Source organism: Sycon ciliatum, chromosome 3 (assembly GCF_964019385.1).
Source record: "Sycon ciliatum chromosome 3, ocSycCili1.1, whole genome shotgun sequence".
NCBI classification, from domain to species: Eukaryota; Metazoa; Porifera; class Calcarea; order Leucosolenida; family Sycettidae; genus Sycon; species Sycon ciliatum.
The window spans coordinates 39,872,536-39,888,241 of NC_088645.1; the positions used below are offsets into that span (position 1 = coordinate 39,872,536).

General features: G+C 46.4%; 2 long non-coding RNA genes across 2 annotated transcripts; one reads left to right on the plus strand and one right to left on the minus strand.

The window, feature by feature from the left end:
• Nucleotides 1-1,802: 1,802 nt before the first annotated feature.
• On the minus strand, nucleotides 1,803-2,498 carry LOC135812764 (uncharacterized). The gene is made up of 3 exons (XR_010552958.1): nucleotides 2,362-2,498; nucleotides 2,158-2,218; nucleotides 1,803-1,840 (listed from the first exon to the last, which is right to left on the minus strand). It is a non-coding gene; the product is annotated as an uncharacterized LOC135812764 (long non-coding RNA).
• Nucleotides 2,499-14,061: 11,563 nt separating this feature from the next.
• On the plus strand, nucleotides 14,062-14,735 carry LOC135812191 (uncharacterized). The gene is made up of 3 exons (XR_010552771.1): nucleotides 14,062-14,198; nucleotides 14,342-14,402; nucleotides 14,720-14,735. It is a non-coding gene; the product is annotated as an uncharacterized LOC135812191 (long non-coding RNA).
• Nucleotides 14,736-15,706: the final 971 nt, after the last annotated feature.

Consider the following 15,706-nt stretch of genomic DNA (forward strand, 5'->3'; position numbering starts at 1 on the left):
ACACACATCTCGGGCCAGTTCTTCGGTAGTTTGTTGTAGGTTGCGGCCTGCTAGGTACAGGGCGACATCGTCAGCGTACTGGCGCACCATGCTGGAAGATGCTGCCGAGGGCAATTTGCGTACAGATAGGTTAAAGAGCACAGGTCCGAGGGTGGATCCCTGAGGAACTCCCCTGTGAGCTTCGTACAGTTCACCTCTGGACGTACGTGTTACCACTCGCTGCCGCCTGCCTCGTAGGTAGCTCGCAAACCATTGCAGGGCGCTATCTCCGACGCCGATCTCAAAAAGCTCCTGCAGGAGCATGTTGTGATTGACCGTGTCAAATGCTTTCGACATATCAAGAAACGCTGCCACCACAAATTTACCGGCATCCAGACTTTGCTGCCAGTCATTCGCCACCAAGGCTAGCAAGTCATCGCAGGAGTGTTGTCTTCTGTAGGCGAACTGTTCAGGCGGCAGTGCTTGGTTTGCTTGTGGAGCGTCACGCACGAATTCCATTAGCTGGTCAAGGGCGCAGCGTTCTAACAGCTTTGACATTTGCGGAAGGAGCGATATTGGCCTGTAATTAGTAGGATCGCTGTGATCACCTCGCTTATGTATTGGCCGAACGTTAGCCTGTTTGTACGGAGTTGGGAAAGTTCCAGATTGTAGTGAGTCTGAAAATAGCGGAGCGAGAACAGGGGCAATCCCGTCAGCTGCAGACTTGTAGATTGCTGCGGGTACGTTGTCGGGGCCGCACGCTTTACGGCAGTCCAACCGCTTTAGGTAGAATTCTACGAGGCTTGTCGGGATGCGGTCGAAAGTGCAAAAGTTATGTTCAGGCATCGGACCTAGTGGCAGTGTAGGATGCGTTGTAGCGGTTGGTGTAGTTGGCGAACCCGGTGATACTATTTCGGAGAATGTAGCTGTGATGGCTTTGACCTCTGCACCTGGTTCACGGTGGATCTTGATTCGACCAAGCAGAGTGTTTAGAACATTCCATTGGCCTCTGGGGTTCTTCCTATTGTAAATAAATTCATTCTGAAAGAATGTGGCTTGCTTGCGACGCGTGAGAAGTTTGCATTGCCGCCGCAGTGTCCGGAAGTTCTGGACTAGTTGCGGGTCAGCTGGGTTCTTTCTCATTTTCCTGTGCGAACGCTTCCTCCTGAACAACAATTTCCGGAGCTCGTCATCTACCCAAGGGGCAGGTTTGTATTTGCCACGTAGTTTGACGGTTGTCATTGGACAGTGCTTGTCCAGGACCTCAGATACGTTGTGTTGGAATAGTTGAATTCGTTGGCATCACAACGTATCTGAGGTCCTGGACAAGCACTGTCCAATGACAACCGTCAAAACATAGTACTTGAAGTCACCGTTCCCATTACGTCATGTACATTTACATACACCCTGTTGAAGCACTGAAGCATCGGTTTTCGGCGAATTCAACATGCGAAATTTTGAAAATTCGGCGAAAAGATGGGTAATTTCTTCAAAACCACTGTTTTCGGCGAATTTTTCGCCCGGCCGATTAGGGAAATGCCTACTGTCCATGCAGGTCCATTAGATGCAAATTTCTATTTTGATCAGGATACAGTTAGAATCAACCGGCTCCGCCCGCAGTATCATGCATCAAAACAATTATTGAAGGGGTGTCACAGTGAAGCAGTGTTGCTACGCACCGCAAATCCCCTCTGCACTGCACCGAATCTATACTGGAGAATCCAGAGTGGCCAGCAAAGAGTTACAACCCGCACGTATCCAGTCACACTAAGGCATATCCACCATTCCCCACATATTCACTGTAACTAAACACAATACTGTTTACTATAATACACTTTTATTTAAATGGACTTGGATGAGTCTGTAGAAGAGAACACAATGCACGCACATGCACGCATGCGCGGGCACACACACGCACACACACACACGCACACGCACACACACATCTAGGTTATAGTGCTATACACATATCTAGGGTTTAGGAAGCACGAGAATGTGTCGAAGCACCCACACATACCCCTTCATGCAGTGTACTTCAGTAGCCCAACACATTACGACTGCTCAGGACCATCACAAAATACATTACGACTGCTATAGCACAGGACCATCACAAAACACTACACACTGTTACTACACTACACACACAGTTACTACACTACGCCTGTTACAAGTACTTACAAATAATTTTGAAACAAATGGCACATCCTGCCGACGGCAGCTCCAGATGGTCATACATCATCTGTAAAACCAAACATGAGCGCACACAAACACTATTAGTGTCACGAATACGAAAGCAGGGTAAGACAAGAGGATACGAAACAAGTAAGTATCGCTATAACGAGGGGGGTAAGTATACATGTAGACAGAGCAGTGCTTACTTACAGGGTCCTAATACGGTTCACGGCGTCCCGGTAGTCGGACTGCAACAGCAGCCCGACCTGGCGACCCTCCCAGTAACGGGTTAGATGGGCCGCATCCGCCAGGTGGGCGACCACGGCTGGGCCTCCCACCAGCCTTTCTCCACTGTAAACACGAAAGAAACCGCAGAAAGCACAGTGTCATAGAGCTCTATTGTTGGGGGAGAGAGCTAGGAGCACTGCACACTTACCAAGTATCACAATATATGATAAGAAAGAGGCGGCGCTTGACGCACCGCCTCAGGTGCTGAAACAGGGGTATTACCAGTGTCTGCTCCAGCGCCGGGTGAGCCGGGTAATCCACCCGGTTGGGCGGCGCTTGGACCCGGTTGAAAATATAGTACCGGGTCACCTGTGACCCGGTTGGTACTTTACACTTCGAACTTTGAAAGGACTGACTACATGGCTTGTATCGTTGTATGTGTCAGATACTTCTTCTTCTTTCGTAATTTTTCTAACTACTGTCCTCTCTTTTCTAAATGCGGCTTATCCATTCGCCTTTAGATCATTGGGCGTACATGTGTACCGGGCTCCCACCCGGTTGAAATGGTTGCGCCAGGTACACGTGTACCCGGCTGTCCTACAATCCTGGAGCAGACACTGATTACCCCTGACATTCGAACGCTACAGTGACAAGTGAAAGCCATTTGGACTGTAATGATACTGAAGTGAAGGTGTGAACCGCAAAGCAAGACCTTTACCTTCTTCCTGTCGAATTCGCTCCCCAGCTGCATACCGACATCATCCGCTAAAACCCAATCATACCAAGTAACGCAAAGGTCATCAGTTGACCTTTTGGACTTTTCAACTCTTATCCAAAACCACCAAGAGGAAAAAACCAGGATGAAGAAGACGTCAGTTGTAGAAGTGTTTGTGGAGGAGTTGTTACATTATTCTCAGTAAATAGATATGGCTGATACATTCGGTGTAGACGTGGACGACCGGTCGTGGTCTCTCACCACGGGTCCTTTACTAATAGAAAGACGGACGCCAATAAGAACTGTTGTGGAGTTGGCAGATCAAAACGCGCAGCAAGAAATTTGGCACGTCGATGGTAGACTCCATCGGGAGGACGGACCAGCTCTTGTTGATAGTAGGGGAGTGTCCGCCTGGTGCTATGGAGGTCGCCTTCATCGCGTTAATAAACCTGCTTGGATAGGACGGGGTAGCATCGAGTACTACCTCAACGGTGTCCGTCATAGAGCCGGCGGTCCTGCAGTCAGTTATTGTGACGCCACATGCTGTATTCTACGGTGGTATCACCACGGAAGGCTCCACAGGGAGAATGCGCCAGCGGTGATACGCAGGGAAGGTAACAATCGTGTACGGGAGTGGTACCGATACAACCTTCGGCATAGGGAAGATGGACCTGCTTTCATCTCTCAGGAGGAGGAGGGTATCTATCAGTGGTACCTCAACGGGGTGTATTACGGTAGCCACCATCAAGACCTGGCAATACACCCCATGGAGCTGCAGTACATCAATATAGTGCCTACTAAGGTAGACTCGTCAGCAATAAGTCATGAGCCCATTTGTGTGATTTGTCAGGATACCCTGGACCGTCCTCTATCCAAGTTGGAGTGCGGTCATGAATTTCACTTCCACTGTATGAAGGAGTGAATCAGTTCTGCCCCCAGCCCAACTTGCCCGACCTGCCGCTACTCCATGACTGCTGAGGACTTGGTTGAGTTCTTGTAGTAATACATGACACAGTTGCATGTAGGCGACTACGAATGACCAGTCATGTGTTACAGATGGACACGGACACGCCACCCTAAGTAGCCATGAGCGGCTATTTGGACAAGGACAACAAAGCACCTCGTGGGCGGCCAAGGTTGACACTAGCCACAAGTCTGGTCGCTCAGTTGAATAAGCTGGGTGTGCCCATGAAGACCATGGAAGACCTTTCCAGGTGCCGGCAACATGCAGAGGACAAGACAGAGTGGAAGAAACTGTGCAGCTCGACACTCGAGGACAAATCAGTATCAGCAGCTACTACACCTTGCTGATGATGCTCACAAGACAAAAGTGGGAAAAAACACTGAATTTCTTTATTTAGTGCTCAACTACGCGAAATGTGTTTTATTATTATTATACATGTTCAACTGTACACAGACTGGCTGACTGCCATTCTCTACCACACATTACCGGACACTGTTGTGGTTGTCGTCGTTATCGTCGTCGTCATTGTTGATGTTGTTGTCGGTTGTTGTCGTCGTTATCGTCGTCGTTGTTGATGTTGTTATTGGTTGTTGCTGTTGGTTGTTGTTGGTTGTTGTTGGTTGTTGTTGATGTTGTTGTCGGTTGTTGTCGTCGTTATCGTCGTCGTTGTTGATGTTGTTATTAGTTGTTGCTGTCGGTTGTTGGTTGTTATTGGTTGTTGCTGTCGGTTGTTGGTTGTTATTGTTGATTGTTGTCGGTTGTTGTTGGCTGTTGGATGTTGTTGTCGGTTGTTGTCGGTTGTTGTTGGTTATTGTTGGTTGTTGTTGGTTGTTGTTGGGCGTTGTTGGTTGTTGTCGGTTGTTGTCAGGTGTTGTTGGTTGTTGTTGGTTGTTGTTGTCGGTTGTTGTCGGTTGTTGGGTGTTGTTGTCGGTTGTTGGGTGTTGTTGTCGGTTGTTGGGTGTTGTTGTCGGTTGTTGGGTGTTGTTGTTGGTTGGTGTTGGTTGGTGTTGGCTGTTGTTGGTTGTTGTCGGTTGTTGTCCGTTGTTGTTGGTTGTTGTTGGTTGTTGTTGGCTGTTGTTGGTTGTTGTTGTTTGTTGTTGTCGGTTGTTGGTTGTTGTTGTGTGTTGTTGTTGGTTGTAGTTGGTTGTTGTCAGTTGTTGTTGGTTGTTGGATGTTGTTGTCGGTTGTTGTCGGTTGTTGTCGGTTGTTGTTGGTTGTTGTTGGTTGTTGTTGGCTGTTGTTGGTTGTTGTTGGTTGTTGTTGTTTGTTGTTGTCGGTTGTTGGTTGTTGTTGTTTGTTGTTGTTGTTGGCTGTAGTTGGTTGTTGTCAGTTGTTGTTAGTTGTTGTCGGTTGTTGTCGGTTGTTGTCGGTTGTTGTCGGTTGTTGTCGGTTGTTGTTGGCTGTTGTTGGTTGTTTTTGGTTGTTGTTGGTTGTTGTCGGTTGTTGTCGGTTGTTGTGTTTTAATCGTTATTTTGTTCATTATCCAGGAGGATGTTGCTATGATCCAGTACCATTTTTTCGCATATATGAGACAAGTTTGTGTAACGTTAGTGTGACGTGGGGTATGCTGATTGGATGTGAGGTGGTGAGAGTATGCTGATTGGCCGATAACAATTAGTGGAAGGGATAAAGTAATGCGCTGCTTGTGCAGCGTAACCAAACACATGGTCTGTGGGAAACACCCTAGTAAAATAAATAAAATAATAATAACATGAATCGCCACCGGCACTTGAGAGACTCGAGCCCCGCCACCTTGTTCAAATCGGACTTGGTAGCTTCATACTGGAACTTAATCTTCTTCTTTTTGAGGTATGACCGTACAAAACGCGCTTGGATTTTTTCATTTTTTTTTATTTTTTTATTTTTTATTTTTTTCATTGCAACTTTTTTAGCAGATAGCAACTTTTTTAGCAGACTCGTGAAACAACGGTGAATCTGGAACGAATAAATGGTCCATGTCAAAGGCATGACGAGTCTCGAAGTCTTCACATTCATGATGGAACCTTGTCATGATTGACGCATTCCTTGATGGTGCGCACATGAAATCACCCTGGCTCATCTTTTCCAACTCCATTCTTTTCACATCCTGCAACCCATACCCTACTAGTATCAGTGGGGATGCTAGAATCAGAAGAGGCAAGGCAGCACTCTTCCGTGGATGTATTACTCGACACAACACCACCCATACTTGTTTTCTAGAAGTTTTGACTATAATGATATATTGCAGCAGGAAGTAGTATACAGTCAAATAGGATAGGATAGAAATGAATGATCAACTGTCTGATAAAGAATGCAGTTCATTAAAGACTTATTGGAAGGTCTCTACCAGCTGATCGTCATGTTGGACGGCGACACTGCATAATGATATGAAGCTCTCAGTTAGCTGTTTCAGTTCCGTGGTAGAAAGTGTCATGTGTGCGTCCAGAGAACGATGAAAACATCTTGGGTCCACGTTGATGCAGACGATTGGAGCAACAGCAAGACGTACCTTCAACGCTTGCTCGTCAATGTCGAGGGAGACTGCCCCGGGGTAGATGAAAACATCTTGTTCCACATCCAGTTCGAACCAGCTGGTCGGGACTAGCTTGCTTTCACCGTTGATGTACACCCGACATTGACCGTAGGACGAACGTGATGGGTAGAAGTTGGTCTTGATCTTCTCCACACGTCCTCTTCGGAGAGTGTCACGGAGCGATGGACAAGTCTTGATCAAGTTCGTAATGATGAACTCAGTGGACTCATTCAGTTCGATGTAAACCTGTCCTTGAGCATCTTTGCGAGCTGTTGCCGTACTACCACAGGCTGGTAGAGCTCCTGAAGGGAAGTACATCTTATAACCAGGCTTGTAGAAGGATCTACCTGATGACTTGTAGGACAGTTGCATGTCCTCCTGAAACCCATCTACCACAATCTCTTTGTGGAGCTTGGTAGGAGCAGGTGACACATAGCGACGCTTAGCCGGTACTGCCTTCGAAGAGAGCACAACTTGAGGAGGGTCAGCAGGAAGAGCGGAATTCTTCCTCACCCGCCGCTCGTATAGGTTATCCATCTTCCAGGAAGCGAAGGGAGAACAACTCATCAGCACTGTATTCGATGAACGAATGACTCGACTACAGGACAACCACCCGTATTTATACAAGGCAGAGACGGAGGCGGGTTGAAGTGATAAAATATGTGTCAGCTAGGTCAACCAATCACCATCAAGCCCGCCAAAAACATTGGACCACTCAGCATTGAGCCCACCAAAAACATTTGACCAACCAGAATCAAACCCGCCAAAAGCATTTTGTCCAATCAGCGGCATGCCCACCAAAATCATATCTCATCTTAAAGATTCCTTACATGATACCGCCACTTTAGTGAACTGATACAGTATGGAAATAAGATCAGAGTCAAACGTGTGCAAGTTCTGAATCACGTGATCAAGTGAATAGGTTTCCCAACAATAGGCATCAATCAATGATGCCATAAGAGATGTATCAGATGGAGATAAAATCAGCAAATTCGTACGCAACGTGGACAGTTGAGAAGAAGACACCATCCTCGTCGACTCCATGAGATGCAGTACATATAGGAGTGGAAAATGCTGAGGAAGAGGTTTCATGATTCGACTGAACCTCAACCATGATACATTGCTACGAGGTAAGTAGGAACGCAGTTTACGTAGTACATCCACATTCGTATCGTATACTATGCAGGATAATGCTATAGCATAGTTTATACTCTTGTACAAACAGGATTTTTTCATCACAAGTATCTGCTCCCGAAGAGTGTGTACGCAAAGCTGATCGGATAAGAGTTCAGTTTTCGAAAGAAAATGCAAAAGGTGACGATCCACACCGCTTAACCGCTCATGTACCGCGTAAGGCTTCTTCATCAAACTACATCTCCTATGCACATCATCTTCAGGGAAGTAAATCACCGCCATGACAAGTCCACACGAAGAACACACGTATCTTCCTTCATGTAAAACATGATCAAGATGTTGACACTGTTTTTCCTCCCCGTATTGCTCTTTTTCTTCTTCTTCTTCATCCTTCTCATGAAGTCTCCTTTCACGTACATAAGCAGGTAAGATCTTAAATTCAGAATCCATCTTCACTCCTCACCAACATCCTCATTATGACACTATATCCAGCATGATATCTACTTTATATAACCAATCCTATCCAGGGCAATTATCAGGTACAACCATTGGGGTAGAGGACCTCATACCCTCTCCGACGTGTTGGAGAGGGTATGAGGTCCTCTACCCCAATGGTTGTACCTGATAATTGCCCTGGATAGGATTGGTTATATAAAGTAGATATCATGCTGGATATAGTGTCATAATGAGGATGTTGGTGAGGAGTGAAGATGGATTCTGAATTTAAGATCTTACCTGCTTATGTACGTGAAAGGAGACTTCATGAGAAGGATGATGAAGAAGAAGAAAAAGAGCAATACGGGGAGGAAAAACAGTGTCAACATCTTGATCATGTTTTACATGAAGGAAGATACGTGTGTTCTTTGTGTGGACTTGTCATGGCGGTGATTTACTTCCCTGAAGATGATGTGCATAGGAGATGTAGTTTGATGAAGAAGCCTTACGCGGTACATGAGCGGTTAAGCGGTGTGGATCGTCATCTTTTGCATTTTCTTTCGAAAACTGAACTCTTATCCGATCAGCTTTGCGTACACACTCTTCGGGAGCAGATACTTGCGATGAAAAAATCCTGTTTGTACAAGAGTATAAACTATGCTATAGCATTATCCTGCATAGTATACGATACGAATGTGGATGTTCTACGTAAACTGCGTTCCTACTTACCTCGTAGCAATGTATCATGGTTGAGGTTCAGTCGAATCATGAAACCTCTTCCTCAGCATTTTCCACTCCTATATGTACTGCATCTCATGGAGTCGACGAGGATGGTGTCTTCTTCTCAACTGTCCACGTTGCGTACGAATTTGCTGATTTTATCTCCATCTGATACATCTCTTATGGCATCATTGATTGATGCCTATTGTTGGGAAACCTATTCACTTGATCACGTGATTCAGAACTTGCACACGTTTGACTCTGATCTTATTTCCATACTGTATCAGTTCACTAAAGTGGCGGTATCATGTAAGGAATCTTTAAGATGAGATATGATTTTGGTGGGCATGCCGCTGATTGGACAAAATGCTTTTGGCGGGTTTGATTCTGGTTGGTCAAATGTTTTTGGTGGGCTCAATGCTGAGTGGTCCAATGTTTTTGGCGGGCTTGATGGTGATTGGTTGACCTAGCTGACACATATTTTATCACTTCAACCCGCCTCCGTCTCTGCCTTGTATAAATACGGGTGGTTGTCCTGTAGTCGAGTCATTCGTTCATCGAATACAGTGCTGATGAGTTGTTCTCCCTTCGCTTCCTGGAAGATGGATAACCTATACGAGCGGCGGGTGAGGAAGAATTCCGCTCTTCCTGCTGACCCTCCTCAAGTTGTGCTCTCTTCGAAGGCAGTACCGGCTAAGCGTCGCTATGTGTCACCTGCTCCTACCAAGCTCCACAAAGAGATTGTGGTAGATGGGTTTCAGGAGGACATGCAACTGTCCTACAAGTCATCAGGTAGATCCTTCTACAAGCCTGGTTATAAGATGTACTTCCCTTCAGGAGCTCTACCAGCCTGTGGTAGTACGGCAACAGCTCGCAAAGATGCTCAAGGACAGGTTTACATCGAACTGAATGAGTCCACTGAGTTCATCATTACGAACTTGATCAAGACTTGTCCATCGCTCCGTGACACTCTCCGAAGAGGACGTGTGGAGAAGATCAAGACCAACTTCTACCCATCACGTTCGTCCTACGGTCAATGTCGGGTGTACATCAACGGTGAAAGCAAGCTAGTCCCGACCAGCTGGTTCGAACTGGATGTGGAACAAGATGTTTTCATCTACCCCGGGGCAGTCTCCCTCGACATTGACGAGCAAGCGTTGAAGGTACGTCTTGCTGTTGCTCCAATCGTCTGCATCAACGTGGACCCAAGATGTTTTCATCGTTCTCTGGACGCACACATGACACTTTCTACCACGGAACTGAAACAGCTAACTGAGAGCTTCATATCATTATGCAGTGTCGCCGTCCAACATGACGATCAGCTGGTAGAGACCTTCCAATAAGTCTTTAATGAACTGCATTCTTTATCAGACAGTTGATCATTCATTTCTATCCTATCCTATTTGACTGTATACTACTTCCTGCTGCAATATATCATTATAGTCAAAACTTCTAGAAAACAAGTATGGGTGGTGTTGTGTCGAGTAATACATCCACGGAAGAGTGCTGCCTTGCCTCTTCTGATTCTAGCATCCCCACTGATACTAGTAGGGTATGGGTTGCAGGATGTGAAAAGAATGGAGTTGGAAAAGATGAGCCAGGGTGATTTCATGTGCGCACCATCAAGGAATGCGTCAATCATGACAAGGTTCCATCATGAATGTGAAGACTTCGAGACTCGTCATGCCTTTGACATGGACCATTTATTCGTTCCAGATTCACCGTTGTTTCACGAGTCTGCTAAAAAAGTTGCTATCTGCTAAAAAAGTTGCAATGAAAAAAATAAAAAAATAAAAAATAAAAAATAAATGAAAAAATCCAAGCGCGTTTTGTACGGTCATACCTCAAAAAGAAGAAGATTAAGTTCCAGTATGAAGCTACCAAGTCCGATTTGAACAAGGTGGCGGGGCTCGAGTCTCTCAAGTGCCGGTGGCGATTCATGTTATTATTATTTTATTTATTTTACTAGGGTGTTTCCCACAGACCATGTGTTTGGTTACGCTGCACAAGCAGCGCATTACTTTATCCCTTCCACTAATTGTTATCGGCCAATCAGCATACTCTCACCACCTCACATCCAATCAGCATACCCCACGTCACACTAACGTTACACAAACTTGTCTCATATATGCGAAAAAATGGTACTGGATCATAGCAACATCCTCCTGGATAATGAACAAAATAACGATTAAAACACAACAACCGACAACAACCGACAACAACCAACAACAACCAAAAACAACCAACAACAGCCAACAACAACCGACAACAACCGACAACAACCGACAACAACCGACAACAACCGACAACAACCGACAACAACTAACAACAACTGACAACAACCAACTACAGCCAACAACAACAACAAACAACAACAACCAACAACCGACAACAACAAACAACAACAACCAACAACAACCAACAACAGCCAACAACAACCAACAACAACCAACAACAACCGACAACAACCGACAACAACCGACAACAACATCCAACAACCAACAACAACTGACAACAACCAACTACAACCAACAACAACACACAACAACAACCAACAACCGACAACAACAAACAACAACAACCAACAACAGCCAACAACAACCAACAACAACAAACAACAACGGACAACAACCGACAACAACCAACAACAGCCAACACCAACCAACACCAACCAACAACAACACCCAACAACCGACAACAACACCCAACAACCGACAACAACACCCAACAACCGACAACAACCGACAACAACAACCAACAACAACCAACAACACCTGACAACAACCGACAACAACCAACAACGCCCAACAACAACCAACAACAACCAACAATAACCAACAACAACCGACAACAACCGACAACAACATCCAACAGCCAACAACAACCGACAACAATCAACAATAACAACCAACAACCGACAGCAACAACCAATAACAACCAACAACCGACAGCAACAACTAATAACAACATCAACAACGACGACGATAACGACGACAACAACCGACAACAACATCAACAACAACCAACAACAACCAACAACAACCAACAGCAACAACCAATAACAACATCAACAACGACGACGATAACGACGACAACAACCGACAACAACATCAACAATGACGACGACGATAACGACGACAACCACAACAGTGGCCGGTAATGTGTGGTAGAGAATGGCAGTCAGCCAGTCTGTGTACAGTTGAACATGTATAATAATAATAAAACACATTTCGCGTAGTTGAGCACTAAATAAAGAAATTCAGTGTTTTTTCCCACTTCTGTCTTGTGAGCATCATCAGCAAGGTGTAGTAGCTGCTGATACTGATTTGTCCTCGAGTGTCGAGCTGCACAGTTTCTTCCAGTCTGTCTTGTCCTCTGCATGTTGCCGGCACCTGGAAAGGTCTTCCATGGTCTTCATGGGCACACCCAGCTTATTCAACTGAGCGACCAGACTTGTGGCTAGTGTCAACCTTGGCCGCCCACGAGGTGCTTTGTTGTCCTTGTCCAAATAGCCGCTCATGGCTACTTAGGGTGGCGTGTCCGTGTCCATCTGTAACACATGACTGGTCATTCGTAGTCGCCTACATGCAACTGTGTCATGTATTACTACAAGAACTCAACCAAGTCCTCAGCAGTCATGGAGTAGCGGCAGGTCGGGCAAGTTGGGCTGGGGGCAGAACTGATTCACTCCTTCATACAGTGGAAGTGAAATTCATGACCGCACTCCAACTTGGATAGAGGACGGTCCAGGGTATCCTGACAAATCACACAAATGGGCTCATGACTTATTGCTGACGAGTCTACCTTAGTAGGCACTATATTGATGTACTGCAGCTCCATGGGGTGTATTGCCAGGTCTTGATGGTGGCTACCGTAATACACCCCGTTGAGGTACCACTGATAGATACCCTCCTCCTCCTGAGAGATGAAAGCAGGTCCATCTTCCCTATGCCGAAGGTTGTATCGGTACCACTCCCGTACACGATTGTTACCTTCCCTGCGTATCACCGCTGGCGCATTCTCCCTGTGGAGCCTTCCGTGGTGATACCACCGTAGAATACAGCATGTGGCGTCACAATAACTGACTGCAGGACCGCCGGCTCTATGACGGACACCGTTGAGGTAGTACTCGATGCTACCCCGTCCTATCCAAGCAGGTTTATTAACGCGATGAAGGCGACCTCCATAGCACCAGGCGGACACTCCCCTACTATCAACAAGAGCTGGTCCGTCCTCCCGATGGAGTCTACCATCGACGTGCCAAATTTCTTGCTGCGCGTTTTGATCTGCCAACTCCACAACAGTTCTTATTGGCGTCCGTCTTTCTATTAGTAAAGGACCCGTGGTGAGAGACCACGACCGGTCGTCCACGTCTACACCGAATGTATCAGCCATATCTATTTACTGAGAATAATGTAACAACTCCTCCACAAACACTTCTACAACTGACGTCTTCTTCATCCTGGTTTTTTCCTCTTGGTGGTTTTGGATAAGAGTTGAAAAGTCCAAAAGGTCAACTGATGACCTTTGCGTTACTTGGTATGATTGGGTTTTAGCGGATGATGTCGGTATGCAGCTGGGGAGCGAATTCGACAGGAAGAAGGTAAAGGTCTTGCTTTGCGGTTCACACCTTCACTTCAGTATCATTACAGTCCAAATGGCTTTCACTTGTCACTGTAGCGTTCGAATGTCAGGGGTAATCAGTGTCTGCTCCAGGATTGTAGGACAGCCGGGTACACGTGTACCTGGCGCAACCATTTCAACCGGGTGGGAGCCCGGTACACATGTACGCCCAATGATCTAAAGGCGAATGGGTAAGCCGCATTTAGAAAAGAGAGGACAGGAGTTAGAAAAATTACGAAAGAAGAAGAAGTATCTGACACATACAACGATACAAGCCATGTAGTCAGTCCTTTCAAAGTTCGAAGTGTAAAGTACCAACCGGGTCACAGGTGACCCGGTACTATATTTTCAACCGGGTCCAAGCGCCGCCCAACCGGGTGGATTACCCGGCTCACCCGGCGCTGGAGCAGACACTGGTAATACCCCTGTTTCAGCACCTGAGGCGGTGCGTCAAGCGCCGCCTCTTTCTTATCATATATTGTGATACTTGGTAAGTGTGCAGTGCTCCTAGCTCTCTCCCCCAACAATAGAGCTCTATGACACTGTGCTTTCTGCGGTTTCTTTCGTGTTTACAGTGGAGAAAGGCTGGTGGGAGGCCCAGCCGTGGTCGCCCACCTGGCGGATGCGGCCCATCTAACCCGTTACTGGGAGGGTCGCCAGGTCGGGCTGCTGTTGCAGTCCGACTACCGGGACGCCGTGAACCGTATTAGGACCCTGTAAGTAAGCACTGCTCTGTCTACATGTATACTTACCCCCCTCGTTATAGCGATACTTACTTGTTTCGTATCCTCTTGTCTTACCCTGCTTTCGTATTCGTGACACTAATAGTGTTTGTGTGCGCTCATGTTTGGTTTTACAGATGATGTATGACCATCTGGAGCTGCCGTCGGCAGGATGTGCCATTTGTTTCAAAATTATTTGTAAGTACTTGTAACAGGCGTAGTGTAGTAACTGTGTGTGTAGTGTAGTAACAGTGTGTAGTGTTTTGTGATGGTCCTGTGCTATAGCAGTCGTAATGTATTTTGTGATGGTCCTGAGCAGTCGTAATGTGTTGGGCTACTGAAGTACACTGCATGAAGGGGTATGTGTGGGTGCTTCGACACATTCTCGTGCTTCCTAAACCCTAGATATGTGTATAGCACTATAACCTAGATGTGTGTGTGCGTGTGCGTGTGTGTGTGTGCGTGTGTGTGCCCGCGCATGCGTGCATGTGCGTGCATTGTGTTCTCTTCTACAGACTCATCCAAGTCCATTTAAATAAAAGTGTATTATAGTAAACAGTATTGTGTTTAGTTACAGTGAATATGTGGGGAATGGTGGATATGCCTTAGTGTGACTGGATACGTGCGGGTTGTAACTCTTTGCTGGCCACTCTGGATTCTCCAGTATAGATTCGGTGCAGTGCAGAGGGGATTTGCGGTGCGTAGCAACACTGCTTCACTGTGACACCCCTTCAATAATTGTTTTGATGCATGATACTGCGGGCGGAGCCGGTTGATTCTAACTGTATCCTGATCAAAATAGAAATTTGCATCTAATGGACCTGCATGGACAGTAGGCATTTCCCTAATCGGCCGGGCGAAAAATTCGCCGAAAACAGTGGTTTTGAAGAAATTACCCATCTTTTCGCCGAATTTTCAAAATTTCGCATGTTGAATTCGCCGAAAACCGATGCTTCAGTGCTTCAACAGGGTGTATGTAAATGTACATGACGTAATGGGAACGGTGACTTCAAGTACTATGTTGAGCCGAATTCTGATCTTGGAGCTCATAATATGGCCGAATTTGAACATCATCCGATCGAAAAGCCGATTAGGCATGCTCTGTATGGGCAACTTGTCAGTGCACATCTACGATGTGCGAATAAAACGAGTGCATGGCACTTGAACTAACTTACTTGTTTGCTGCACATCTACGAAGTGCGAATCAGGGAGTAGTATAATGACACGTGTACTAGTACACCTTGTGTTGCACTGCGTCTTTCCCGCAAGCAGGGTCTCTGAAGGTCACACGCTCCGCGTGCGTATGCACGCATGCGCAATATGTCACTGCATGCAATGCACATCTACGATGTGCAAATCAGGGAATAGTACGTATTTTACTACTCCCCGGTGCGAATGCACCGAACGTGCACAAGTGCACGTTCGCCACGGAAAAGAACCTTTATGGCACATTTATGGCATGCCAGGGGTCAAAGGTCAAACTCTGGGGGGTCCCGGGGCAA